The 14,883-nt window shown below is 36.0% G+C and overlaps 1 long non-coding RNA gene across 1 annotated transcript in view; it reads left to right on the top strand.

Moving 5' to 3' along the window:
- Positions 1-699: 699 nt before the first annotated feature.
- The window catches only part of LOC135268312 (uncharacterized), a 116,589-nt gene continuing 102,405 nt past the window's right edge, over positions 700-14,883 (top strand). The window contains exons 1-2 of the long non-coding RNA XR_010336568.1: positions 700-737; positions 2,144-2,219. This is a non-coding gene — a long non-coding RNA (uncharacterized LOC135268312). The remainder of the gene's footprint in view (positions 738-2,143; positions 2,220-14,883) is intronic.

Here is a 14,883-nt window from a genome sequence, read left to right as displayed (position 1 = left end):
ACAAAAATAAATTGAGACACTTTGCAAACAAATTCAATTTGATGAGAGTTTTTAGATAATCAACAATATGTGACAGATACTGCTAGGTGCTATGGCAGGTATGTTAGAGAAATAAGAGATGGCTCCTACTCTCAGTGAGCTTAAAGGCTTGTTGCTGTAACATGATGTAAACACAGAAAATAACTGAAGAACATAAGTCAGTAGACTCTAGCCTGTTAGAGACCAGTGAACTCTGAAATCTCAGTGGGCTCTGAATACTGTGGTAAAGACTGAAACAATGTGGAGGGACTCAAATAAGGCTTTGATAAATAAGAAGCAGGACATTGTAGGTGGATGGAGCTTTATGAGCAAACTGCCCAAAATCAGAATGAGAATGTGATGCACAAAATACATTAAGGTTACCGAGCTGGGACAAAGGGGAGGGAGCTGTGAAAAACAAATCTGGGTAGTGTTTGGGCATATCTATTTATGCCTATGACCATGTGTGTGTTCTTGTATGTCTGTGTAGCATACACACAGAGCTCAGTGTTGTGGTATAGCCAAACAAAATGTACAATGCTAATGAAGACCATAATCGAGTGTGGGCTAGGCATCTACATGCAGTATATTGTTTCATCCTCAAGCAACCATATGAAGTAAGTATTGTTAATATCTTAGTTTTACAGATGAAAAAACTGAAGCTCAAAGAAATGAAGGAGCCCATGGCCACATGATTACACAACTAGCAAGTGACAAAGGTGGGTTTCTAATTCACTTTATTGGCCTTAGGGAAATCCATTTCCTCAAAACAGTGCTAATTATTGGCAATTCAGCAATACAGTCTTCAGTGCGTTTTTGTTTGGTTGGTTCAAAGGCTATTGGTAAAGGGAATAATGTCAACGAATTCATGAAATCTTGTTGTTTCTTACATAATTTTTCTCAGAATGTTACCGGCTGGTAGCAATTAGGGGCAAACTCTCATAAATAAAGAGAAAACATTTTCCATATCTGATTATTTGAGTAAAAATTTGAAAATTCATCATAGATGTCCTTCTTTAGTGCAAGAAGTGTCTCACTTTGAAGTTTCAAGAATAACTTCCTTTTTACTAAGTTAAACTTCTTAAACAAAAGATAGCAGAGTGTAAATACTCCTTTGTATTTTGCATTTTTAAAATTTTAACTGAACTATATATCTTGGAAATCACATTATATAAATTCATAGAGATTTTCCTTCTCCTCCTTTTCTTTTTTCAACAGATAGTGCTCCATTGTGTGAGTAATGCATCATGATTGTTTTTAACCACTCTTCTATATTTGGGAATTTATATTGTATCTGATATTATGCAATTCAAAGGAATGATGAAAGAAAGAGCCTTCTGCTTTCGCATTTTTAAATTTTGGGAGGTGTACTATAGTGTAATTTCCTAGTTTTGATAGACATTGCCAATTCAACCTCTACAGAGTTGTATCAATTTGCATTTCCTCATTTGTAAAAGTGTCTGTTTCCTAACTCACTAATAGAATGTGTGGTCAAGTTTTTAAAGTTTGCCAGTCTTACAGGTGATAAATAGTATCTCAGAAGAGCTTTATATTGCATCGTTCTTATCATGAGTGATATGAAACATCTTTTTCATATGCTTAATATCTCATTTATATCTTTTGGGATAAATTATTTATTCATGTCTTTTGCCCATGATTTGGGTCTTTGTTCCTTCAATTTTTAAGATACACATATATAGACACGTACACACACCTATATATGGGATGTATTCACATATATATAAATATGTATATGTATATGCAATATTAGCTTTTTGTGATAAATGTTACAAATATTTTCTACTAGTTTGTCATTGGATCTGGATTTGTTTATGGTGTTTTCTGTCATGCAGAGCTTTTTTTTAATGTTTATTTAATCAAATGAATCACTATTTTATTGGCTCCTTTCTTTTATACAGATTTTGAATTAATGTCTTTATTTAAAAAAAATATATATATATATATTTAGATGTCTAAGTATACCTATCTATCCATATAAATTCACCTGTTTTTCCCTTAGTACATATATGGTTTCATATTCTACACTTACATTTCTGATCCACTTGGAATATATTCTTGTATATGTTGTGATATATACACATAATTTACTTTTCTTTCCAAACAGTTATCCTGTTGTTCCAGCACTGTCTTTGCCCCAGTGATCTGAGGTGCCACCTGAATTATATTCCGCATTTTCACAGGTACTTCTCTGTTTCTGGAATTTCTGTTCTCTTCTACCGTTTTATCAGACTACTCATGTGCCAGTGCCATGCTGTTTTAATGACAGATACTTTAATATGTATTTAATAATAGATAAAATCCATCCTCATGCAGTTTTCATTTCCCAGTATTTTCCTATCTAGCTGTGCATTTATTTTTCCACATAAACATTTATATCAACATATCTAGCTACAAAATGAAGATTGTTAAGATTTTTATACAAAATATTTTTGTGTTAAATTTATAAATTAACTTAGGGAGAACTAATGTCTTTATACTATAGAATCTTCCCACACAAGATAAAGAAATGTCTTTCCAATTGTTTAAGTCTACTTCTATAGCCTTCAGGATGTATTTTAAAGTTTTTATTATATAGGTTTTGTATATTTCTTGTTAAGTATGTCTTAAATTATTGAAAATGTGTTTTTCTTCCCTACTATTTCCTCTGCTTATTATTTGTGTATACATAGGCTGTTAATTTCCATATGTTTATTTTTTATCCTGTTAACCTTAATTCTTTCACTATTATAAGTAATTTTCTATTATTTGATACACTAGGCTTTTCCACTTATTACCATAAAAAAAGTGATACTCTTTTTTTTTTACTACATCTCTAATTCATATGTCTCCAGTTGATTTCTTTTGTCTAAATGCATTGGCAAATGCCTCTCATACAATGTTGAACACTAGTGAAGATGGTGAGAAACCTTAACTTCTTCCTAATTTTGATAGAAATGCCTCTCATATTTTCCCATTAAGTAAGATGTGGTCTTAGGACTGAGATGTGATATATACATAGGTACATTTTTAAGTGTTTTTTTTTCTTAAGGATGAGAGATGAGTTTCATTAAAAGCTCTTTCAGCATGTAAATGTATTATTATATGATGCTTATCTTTGTGCTAATATTTTATTTAGATTATTTGTTGGGGCTCTGTTACAAAGTTTTATGGTAGAACTGAATGTTTCACTTTGTATTAGAACAGAATCAGTTCAGTATTCTTTCAATAAAGTGATCTGGCCAATCCCATGTTTTTCTATTAGCTCTCTATATTTTTAATGCATGTTTTTGCAGAATACTATAGTTTTCATAGGAGCCTTCAATTGATTCAGGGAAAGTTTATGGAACATAAAGGTATAGTTAATCTTAATTTTCAAATTTTATATGGATATATGAACATTAGTTTTGCTTTACCTCTTGTCAAGGATTTTATTTTCCCAGATTAGTAACATCCAGAGAATTTTGTCATATAACCTTCTTCAAAGTAAGTTATTTTCATTTATATTTCTGAAATTAATCCAGGCCCTAAGTTATTAACTAAAATGGTGATGTTTTGCCAGGTAATATTGCATATAATGAGAGAAAGAGACAAAGAGGGGGAGAGAGAGAGACAGAGAAGCAAAGGTGTATAAAGCGAAGGTGTTTAAAATATAACTAACATAAAAAGCTTCAACTATTGATCTTCTAGTGGATTAGGATCAATATACCATTTTTGAGGTGAATTGTTTCTGTCTGTGACATATGTAAATACTTTTAGATATTTGTTAGCAAGCATTTTCCATGGACTGGGGATACTAAATACCCAGAAATTCACTCGTTTTTAGCTATGATGAGATTACTGCTTTTCACCCTTGGCCCATGATCAACTCTCAATTTCAGAGAAACAGTGGGAAGCACAAACATCCCTGAACATGGCAGTTCACTTTGGTCTAGCATTTCTCAGGTCCCAGGAGATAGTCCTGCTCCATTCCTCTGGAAGGGGATGGATGAGGAAGTCACCTGTCTCTTGGCATAACTAGGGCATTTATTCTTCCTCCAAAGAAAGGAATGGAAAATCCATCAGAGAACCAGGGTATTATAATAGTTTATCTGTAGCATGTTTTAGAGATTATCAAGTACTCACAAATCCATTTGCTCATTAGGTAGAATGCTTCAACCATTCTGGAGGCAGTCAGGACAGGTAGTTTTATTTACACTTCCGAAAACAAATAGCTATATCCTAAAGAGGTGAAGGACAAAATCTCTCAGCAATTGCTTATCTGCAAAGGATTTTATTTCTCCTTTACTTATGAAGTTTAGTTTGGCTGGATATGAAATTCTGGGTTGAAAGTTCTTTTCTTTAAGAATGTTGAATATTAGCCTCCACTCTTCTGGCTTGTAGGATTTCTACCAAGAGATCTGCTGTGAGTCTGATGGGAAGCATTGTGGGTGACTCAACCTTTCTCTCTGGCTGCCCTTAGCATTTTTTCCTTCATTTCAACCCCAGTGAATCTGATAATTATGTGCCTTGGGGTTGCTTTTCTTGAGGAATATCTTTGTGGTGTTCACTGTATTTCCTGGATTTGAATGTTGTCCTGCCTTGCTAGGTTGGGGACGTTCTCCTGGACTATAACCTGAAGAGTGTTTTCCAGCTTGGATTCATTTTCCCTTCACATTCAGGTACACTGATCAAATGTAGATTAGGTCTTTTCACATAATCCCATATTTCTTGGAGGCTTTGTTCATTTCTTTTCACTCTTTTTTTCTCTAATCTTGCCTTCTCATTTTATTTCATTGAGTTGATCTTCAATCTCTGATATCCTCTCTTCTGCTTGATCAATTCAGCTACTCAAACTTGTGTATGCTTCTCAAAGTTCTTGTGCTATGTTTTTCAGCTCCATAAAATTGTTTATGTTCTTCTCAAAGCTGGTTATTCTAGTTAGCATTTCTTCTAGCATTTTCAAGGTTCTTAGTTTCTTTGCATTGGGTTAGAACATATTCCTTTAGCTCAGAGAAGTTTGTTATTACCCACTTTCTAAAGGCTGCTTCTGTCAGTTCATCAAACTCATTCTCTATGCAGCTTTGTTCCCTTGCTGGTGGAGTTGTGATCCCTTGGAGGAGGAGAAGCATTCTGGTTTTTGGTGATTTCATCCTTTTTGTACTGGTTTCTTCCCATCTTTGTGGATTTATCTACCTTTGGTCTTTGAAGTTGTTGACTTTCAGATGGGGTCTATGAGTGGATGTCCTTTCTGTTGGTGTTGAAGCTATTTATTTCTGTCTTTTTAGTTTTCCTTCTAACAGGCGGCTCTGCTGCAGGACTGCTGGAGGTATGCTTCAGACCCTGTTTGCCTGGGAATCACCCGCAGGGGCTGCAGAACAGCAAGGATTGCTGCCAGTTCCTTCCTATGGTAGCTTCATCCCAGAAGGGTACCCGCCAGATGTCAGCCAGGGCTCTCCTGTATGAGGTGTCTCTTTGGTTGTATGGGGGGTCAGGGAGCCACTTGAGGAGTCAGTCTGTCCCTTATCAGAGGTGAAGTGCTGTGCTGGGAGCTCTGTTGCTCCCTTCCAAGCTGCTAGGCAGGGACGTTTAAATCTGCTGCAGCAGAACTAACAATCGCCCTTTTCCCAGGTGCTCTGTCCTGGGAAGGTGGGGCTTTATTTATAAGTCCATGACATGCTGCTGCCTTTTTTCAGAGATGCCCTGCCCAGAAAGGAGGGAGTCTAGTCATAATCTGCCTGTAGAGACGTTGCTGAGCTGCTGTGGCTCCGCCCAGCTGCTGTGTAAACTTCCTTGCAATTTTGTTTACACAGGTAAGGTTAGAACTGCCTCAGTAATGGCAGACTGCCTCGGTAATGGCAGACTGCCTCGGTAATGGTGGACGCCCTTCCCCACACTGAGCTCAACCATCCAGGGTTGTTGAGCTCAAACTGCTGTGCTGGCTGCAGACCTCTCAAGCCAGTGGATTTCGGTTTGTGGGGGTGGGATCCACTGAGCCAGATCACTTGGCTCCCTGCCTTCAGCCCTCTTTTTCTCAGGGAAATGGGCAGCTCTGTCTCACAGGCATTCCTGGCACCAGCTAAAACAGCTACTCAGATTTGTGCTGGAAACCCACGGTGCTGGCTGAATCACTGCCCAGGTTTGTGCTGGAAACCTGCAGTGCTTGTCAGTCCAGTGGGAATCTCTTGCTGTGTGGGCTGTAGAGACCATGGGAGAAGTGCAGTATCTGAACTGGGGTGCTGGAGTGGCTGGATAAGTCCCCGATGTCCTCTGTTGGGTAGGAGGGGGGGGTCCTCTGGCCCATTGCATTTTCCAGGTGAGGCAACACCCCACCCTGTCTAAGTTTGTCCTCCTTGGGCTAAACCCACTATCCAACCAGTTCCATTGAGGTGAACGTGGTACCTCAGTTGGAAATGCGGATATCACTCACCTTCTGTGTCACGCTTGCTGGGAACTGTGTTCCAGAGCTTTTCCCATACAGCCATCTTGGCAGACCTCTCCACCAGGCTTAATCACCACCAGGCCTGCCCTACAAGAGCTCCTGAAAGAAGGACTAAACATGTAAAGGAACAACCAGTACCAGCCACTGCAAAAATGAACCAAATGGTAAACACCATTGACGCAATGAAGAAACTGCATCAGCTAATGGGCAAAACAGCCACCTGGTATCAAAATGTCAGGATCAAATTCACACATAACAATGTTAACCTTAAATGTAAACAGGCTAAATGACCCAATCAAAAGACACAGACTGGCAAATTGGATAAAAAGTCAAGATCCATCAGTGTGCTGTATTCAGGAGACCCATCTCAAGTGCAAAGACACACATAGACTCAAAATAAAGGGATGGAGGAAGATTTACCAAGCAAATGGAGAGCAAAAAAATAAAAGCAAGGGTTGCAATCCTAGTCTGATAAAATGCACCCAATACAGGAGAACCCAGATACATAAAGCAAGTTCTGAACAACCTACAAAGAGATTTAGACTCCCACAAATAATAGTGGGAGACTTTAACACTCCACTGCCAATATTAGATCAACGAGACAGAAAATTAACAAGGATATCCAGGACTTGAACTCAGATTTGGACCAAGGAAACCTAATAGACATCTACAGAACTCTCCACCCCAAATCCACAGAATATACATTCTTCTGAGAACACATCACACCTGCTCTAAAATTGACCTCATAATTGGAAGTAAATCATTCCTCAACAAATGCAAAAGAACAGAAATCATAACAAACAGTCTCTTAGACCACAGTGCAATCAAATTAGAACTCAGGATTAAGAAACTAACTCAGAACTGCACAACTTCATGGAAACTGAACAACTGGCTCTTGAATGTGGACTGGATAAACAATGAAATGAAGGTAGAAATAAAGATGTTTTTCTAAACCAACGAGAATGAAGACACAACGTACCAGAATCTCTGGGACACATTTAAAGCAGTGTCTAGAGGAAAATTTATAGCAATAAATGCCCACATGAGAAGCAAGAAAAGATCAAAATCGACACCCTATCATCAAAATTGAAAGAGCTAGAGGAGCAAGATAACAAAACTCAAAAGCTGGCAGAAGACAAGAAATAACTAAGATCAGAGCAGAACTGAAGGAGATAGAGACACAAAAAAAAAAAACCTTAAAAAAATTAATAAATCCAGGAGCTGGTTTTTTGAAAAAAATCAACAAAATAGACAGACTGCTAGCTAGATTAATAAAAAAGAAAAGGGAGAAGAATCAAATAGATGCAGTAAAAAACGATAAAGGGGATATCAACCATTTCCACACAAGTACGAACTACCATCAGAGATTACTACAGACAACTCTATGCACATAAACCAGTAAACCTGCAAGAAATGGATAAATTCCTGGACACTTGCACCCTCCCAAGCCTAAACCAGGAAGAAGTCGAAACCCTGAATAGACCAATAACAAGGTCTGAAGTTGAGGCAGCAATTAATAGCCTACCAACCAAAAAAATCTAGGACCAGACAGGTTCACAGCTGAATTCTACCAGATGTACAAAGAGAAGCTGGTACCATTTCTTCTGAAACTATTCCAAACAGTACAAAAAGCGGGAATCCTCCCCATATCTTTTTATGAGACCAACATCATCCTGATACCAAAACCTGGCAGAGACTCAACAAAAAAAGAAAACTTCAGGCCAATATCCATGATGAACATTGATACGAAAATCTTCAATAAAATACTAGCAAACCGAATACAACAGCACATCAAAAAGCTTATCCATCACGATCAAGTAGGCTTCATCCCAGGGATGCAAGGCTGGTTCAACATATGCAAGTCTATAAATGTAATTCACCACATAAACAGAACCAAAGACAGAAACCACATGATTATTTCAATAGATGCAGAGAAAGCCTTTGACAAAATTCAACAGCCCCTTATGGTAAAATCTCTCAATAAACTAGGTATCAATGGAACATATCTCTAAATAATAAAAGCTATTTACAACAAACCCACAGCCAATATCATATTGAATAGGCAATAAAAACTGAATGCATTTCCTCTGAAAACTGGCACTAGACAATGGTGCACTCTCTCACCATTCCTATTCAACATAGTATTGGAAGTTCTAGCCAGAGCAATCAGGGAAGAAAAAGAAATATAGGGTATTCAATTAGCAAAAGAGGAAGTCAAAGCTACTCAGGAAGCTGAGGCAGGAGAATCGTTTGAACCAGGGATTCAGAGGTTGCAGTGAGCCGAGATTGCACCACTGCACTCCAGCATGGCAACAGAGGGAGACTCCATCTCAAAAAAAAAAAATACTCAGCTGGTGCCTCTTCTTAGAAACCTTTTCTGCTACTCCCCTATTCAAGTAGAATAGATTATTCAACCTCTATGCTTCCATTCTGCCCTAATCAGAATTTGAATTCACTTATAGTATTTTATAGCATGTATTTCTTAATATGTTTCTTTTTGGGACTTATTTTTTTTCTTTATCCTTAAAGTCTAGCACTGTTCCTGACACATAAAATTGATACCCCAAAATATTCTTGAAATAAATTCAGCTTTTGTTACCTGGTCTCCCTTTATATCAATGGTAGGCATTTTTGAATGGATTTGCCAGAGCAAGAAATACAGTCTGCAGTTTGGGAATAAAAAAGGTTGGATCAGAGTGTTTGAGCCCATGATGACTCTGATCTCACTGTACCCTTAATAGTAACACCTTTTGATTGGTTTGTGGATACTAGACTATCTGTGAATACATGAAATGCTAGCTTTAACACTATAATCAAGAATATTATTAGGGTTGAGAGTAGAAAAATAATAGTAAATAGTTAAATAGTGATTGCTATATGCTTGGTGCTTTTCTTACTACTTTGCACATTTTGGTTTATTTTATCCCTGTAACAACCCCTTGTTATTATTTACTGGCTATGATTATGCCGAGTTTTATGGATAATTAAAGCACAGAGAAATTAAATGCCTTGCCAATGGTCACATAACCAGTGAGCAGCAGAGCTGAGATGTGAATGCTGGTGATTGGGCCCCAGAGTCTCTGCATTCCCTACTGTATTCTACTGCCTTTCCAGTAGGCCACATATACACCAAAGGCAAATAATAACAATGATAGTTGACTCACAGAGTTTTGAGAATTAAATAAGACACCATTTGTGCAAATTCCAGAGCAGAGCTTGTTATACTGTAGGTGCTCAGTAAACTGCTGATGAATTTTAAGAAAGACACTAAACTCATAGTTCTGGAGATCAATCACAGATATGACAATGCACTTAATTATGACAAATAGCAATTATGAAATCTTAAATTCCTTAACTTTAGTCCAGCTGAATACTAATTGATTTAGTCCTATTCTCTCACTAAATTCCTGGATTTTTTAGACCAGTCTAAACAAATAAGTTTTTTTTACCCCAGTACATGTTACAGTTACATAACTGCAATATTTATTTTTAAATTATTTACTGCATTTGGAACCCATTATTGTTCATCAAGAAATGGTGCAAGGATAAGTGTGTAAAGGGACTAAGAAGAATTTTAAGGGCAATAAAAGCCTGAATAGCAGAGGAACAGAGAGTGGCAAAGGAGTGATACAGACAATTATAGCTTTGGCCAATGTTACCCTTCAAACCAAAGAAAGGAATGGAGGAAGGTGGACCCAGTATTAACCTCAAAACTCCGTAGACCACCTGCACTAGGCCCTTCAGTCACAAACGGATGTCATTAAAATCGGAGAGCCCACCCAGCTGGCATAGGACAGACTAACAATCATTTGCTTATATTCAGACATTTCTGGAACATACAGAATCTCCTTGCTTGTTACTGAAGTACTTGTCTTTTAAAAATTCAGAAAAATAGAAAAAGAATTATTGCTTATCCAATCTGTAGCTGAAGAAAGAGATAACGGGAGGGAATAAGTCAGGGAGGTTTCCCCTCCTCTCTCTAGGTGCACATTTACTGAAAAATTTATCTCTGACCATGAGCCAGTGCTGTAGATCCTCATGTGGGAGATGCCTTCAACTCATTTAAAATTGTCAGGCTAAAGAATCTTGTTTGTTTTTATAGCTGGGGAGGAAAAGCAATGGATCTTTATTTTTCTGCTACTCTAAGTAGGCTTATATATGGATGAAAACAGATTTGACGGAAAAAATCCAAAGTGCACAAATTGTATTTATTCAGAACAGAGTACAGATGCCTTGAGATTAAAATATAATCTCAACATTAGACAGGGTGTATATGTGTAACAATCATTCACTCTGTGAATGAAAAGTAGAATTTTATGTAAAGGGCTGCTAGAAATTATTCATAGGTTCCCTGCTTAGCATATTTTCTTGTAAAATCAAATTAGGGGAAGCAATAAGTTTTCATTTTTTTGAAATTCGGGCTCTTAAACATAAACAAGACTTTATTTCATCACTTTCACACACCTTTCGCCTGTCTGAGGTTGTCCTCATCTCTGTTTTGTCCTTGGTAGTTTTTGGTCTAGTTTGAAGCACCCGTGGCTTTTTCCTACCACGTTCCATTAGAGCCAATTCCACAGCCCAATAGACTGCTAAGAAAGTTTGAGGGTTTTTTATGTATAGTTTCTTTCCCTGAAATTCTTCTTCTTCTTCTTTTTTTTTTTTTAACTTAACAGTATTTCTCCATCCAGTTATATCCCCCTTTAGTTATGCTTTAGTTATGCCTAAATAATTCTTTCTCCACTTTAGTTTTCATGCCCTTAGGATATTTTAAGCAATCATCATGTCTCTCATCAGCTATGCTTTTAAGCTTGAAATGGCAGCCTTATTTACAGATGATGCTATTTGAAATCCAGTGTTTGTAAATAGAAGTTGGTGATGGTAAGGCTGCTAAAGCACTGGGGAAAGAAAGCTTTTATTTATTTATTTTCATTTACTTATTTGCTCTGCCAAAGGAAAGAAAGGATAGCAAAAGTATTTGCTCTGAAAACTGAAGAAGAAAGTATTTGGCTTAGTTCATTCTTTCTGCAATTCTATGGAAATTTTATCATAGGAGAAGAATCTAGCTCTGTAATATTTCTTTATGAAATACTATTCTATGTGTATTTTTAATAATAACTAAAAATACTCTTCAGAGAATATTAGAAGTAATTCATAAAAAATCTTAGTGTATCTGAAAGGTGTTAAGAATTAAGAAAATAGAAGAAATAGCTGTATATGTGTGTGTGTGTGTAACTATATTTCTGTAAAATTAAATTTCATATCAAATTTAATTACTTACATGACTGTTACAATAAAATTTGAGTGATTTGTATGTGTTAAGCACTGAAGTAAAAAAGATATATAAAAGTCCAGGACCCTGACATTCAAAAGGACATTACATAGGAAATAAAAACAGGTAACCAGATAATAAGGATGCAAATATAGTAAGTTCTAAAATAACTGATTATTTATTGCATAAAAATCTCATTATCTTATAGGTAAAATAAAAAATTTCAAGGAAATAAAATGACTATCAGTCCCACTCATCTACTTCTAAATTTTGGATAGTTATAGGTTAGATTTTCTAAATGGGGGTGGTAATTAATTTGTTTGGAGGCATTCAGTTGTAGTTTGTGCTGTTATTAGAACTAGAACTTTTATACCTTAAAGTCAATGTAAAATTCTATAAAATGGGAAGGAATATCTTAAATAGAACACTTAAAATTTGGTTCACAATTCAAAGGAAGTTTTAAATGTTATTTAAAATATATTACAGTACAGAGAACTGGTCTCATTTACAATCTCATGTTTCATTAAACTGAGTTTGGTGTTATGACAACCAAGCAATCTATATATAGAAATAATCCACTGAAAATGTGAGCAATATTTAGGATTATGTTTACCATACTCCATTCAGATAATCCTGTGTTTAAAGGCTAGATATTTAAGACACCTATGCCTACTCCAATTACTTTTTTCAGTGTCCTGACCAAAATCCATTTGCTTTGCCTCTGGCTTGAGCTGACCATTGTAGGTAAATTATTAATTGATTGAGTGGATTATCACAAGGATTCAGTATTAAGTTCATTAAAAATAATAGGAAGAAAAAACAGTTGGTCACTTACTTTGACATCTATGCATCTAAATCAAAATAATATTTTAATGAACAGTACTTAGTCACTATGCTGTTCATCAAACTGAAAAGAAAATTACATTTCAATAGATATAATAGAATCGTAATTCCAGCCCAGTTCAGTCCAAAATAATAGAAAACTAAATATCAGCTTTCAAGATGTTTTTACAGGTAATATTTTCACAGGCTCAGAGCACTATTTAAGCACTAAGACATCCAGGGAAAAAGTTAGATTTACTTTAATCTGTTTTGCCAAAAATAAGGGACATTTCCAATCAAATTATTTAATTAAAGGTCTTTGTGATTAAAAGCATTTGAAGCATATAAAGTTAAAAATAAATTTAAAGCTTTGGAAGATGATATTTAAGGTTAGGCTATTGCTATCCTTGGACTGATTCATTGGAATATAATAAGAAAGTGTTCTAAGGTCAGTTTGAAGAATAAAAAACAATTTAAATAGGTTTTAGTGTCTAAGTTTCTCATCTTAAATAATGAGGATAACAGTTTCATACTTGCAGGATTGGTCCAAGGATTTAATGTTTAATGTGCATGTGGGTGCTAGCATGTAATAAGCTCTCAATAAGCAGTAGCTATAATGAACAGAAATATTTTTCTCAGGTACAATTGTTTGCTTTTTTCTGTAGCCCAGTTTCTGCTCTATGTCATAAAACTCAATGCTATATAAAAATTACTGTAAATTCATAAGGGAGGGAAAAACCTATAGGAAAACTGCTGAGAGGGGGACTCTCCTCCTGTCAGCATTTACAGTCACCCCCATCCATCTAGAAAACCCAGATACAAGTGGTAAGAATGGGCAGAAAATGGAGTCAAGGATGCAGATACCACGAGGCTTGTGGTGCTTCTCCCCACCTGGGTGCACTTGCCTGACTCTAACAGAAATCTTTATGGCGCCTCATACCCTTCCCCCCTGCCATCGCTGGAAGCTCTGCTGTGAGGACAAAAGTGTCCCGTAGTAGCTGGACCATCACTCAGCTGCTGCCATAATTAGTCACCTACAGCAGATTCCAGAACTCTCTGCTCCTGGATTCAGGGGATATGTTGTAAGACTCTTTGAGCCTGGAGGCAATTAGCAGGAGACCAGAAAAAATGAGGATGATGGCAATCAAATTGTAAAAGCTGAAACCAGCTAGAAATGTGAGGTGGAACATGATATTTTTGAAAGAGAAATATCTACCACTTGTCTCCTTTTTCTCAACAATTATGAATAAGTGTTCAATAAAAACTATGGGTTTTTATCTTCGCCATTCAATTCTATTACAGACTATAGCCCCATTGCACTATTTAAAAAATAACAACTTATCACTGAATTTCTGAATATAAAAATAAATTTTTAATAAAAAGGGCTAGTAATTGACAGTTCTGAAGTTAGATTTTGTGTAAAAATATCTTTTCTTGGTTTTAATCTCTTAAATTTTACTTCATTTTTCTCAATGAAATGAAGTAGACAATAAGAGAAGAATTATAATCGAAGAGAAAATAGTCTATTTTATTTTCTAAATTAAAATATGTTATTTTTACTTACAATTCCATATGAATCTTCTGCACCCAATCCCATTTACCTATTTTTTTCTATAGTAAAAAGAAAGTTATAAATACAACTGAAAAGTGGGCTCTAATTATCTCACATGGAAGATGGGTGAGAGTACACAGGTAGACACGACACATAACAACACACACACAGAGAAACCATTATAACGCTGGCTTCTTTTGAAAAAGACTAGTCAGGAAAAGAGTAAATAGAGTAGAGTAGGTTTTGCCCTTTGTGGCTGTGATTAGAGTCCTAATGCTATGTTGCCTTAAAGTGTGCCAATTTCATTTCTACGGTGAAATACACTTTAGAGGACAGAAAGAAAGCTGATTATTTAATCAAAGGAAGGGGAAAAACCAAAATAATCTACTGTATCTCACAAAGGAGTGGGGGTGGGGAGAGGAAAAATCTCTGAAAGCATTATACTAAAGATATTTCTTTATTTTAAGTAACAAATAAAATAGCAAAACATTTTTTCCCATCATAAAAACTGACTTTGATCCCCAGTACAGCCATTGAGTGGAAAATTGAACCACAATATAATTGCTTTCCCTGTGACCGATAAAGTGGTGTAACAAATTTTGTGTTTGAATGATAAAATCAGCAATTGGCCCCTAGCATTTCCCTCTGCCATTCCTCCAAGGACACTCAAGTCCCATCAGGCTTCAGGGCAAGAGAAAGGGTGGAAGAACTAACTGTAAATCTACTCAAGTTATTGTGGATTTCTCTTGCTTGCTTGCTTAAATTTTTTTTTTAAATAATAAAAATGTCTATGTTTGCCTTTAA

The sequence above is a fragment of the Aotus nancymaae genome, unplaced genomic scaffold (assembly GCF_030222135.1).
Source record: "Aotus nancymaae isolate 86718 unplaced genomic scaffold, 86718_ANA_hifiasm-v0.15.2.pri h1tg000040l, whole genome shotgun sequence".
NCBI lineage: Eukaryota > Metazoa > Chordata > Mammalia > Primates > Aotidae > Aotus > Aotus nancymaae.
This window is presented reverse-complemented; position numbering and strand designations above follow the sequence as displayed.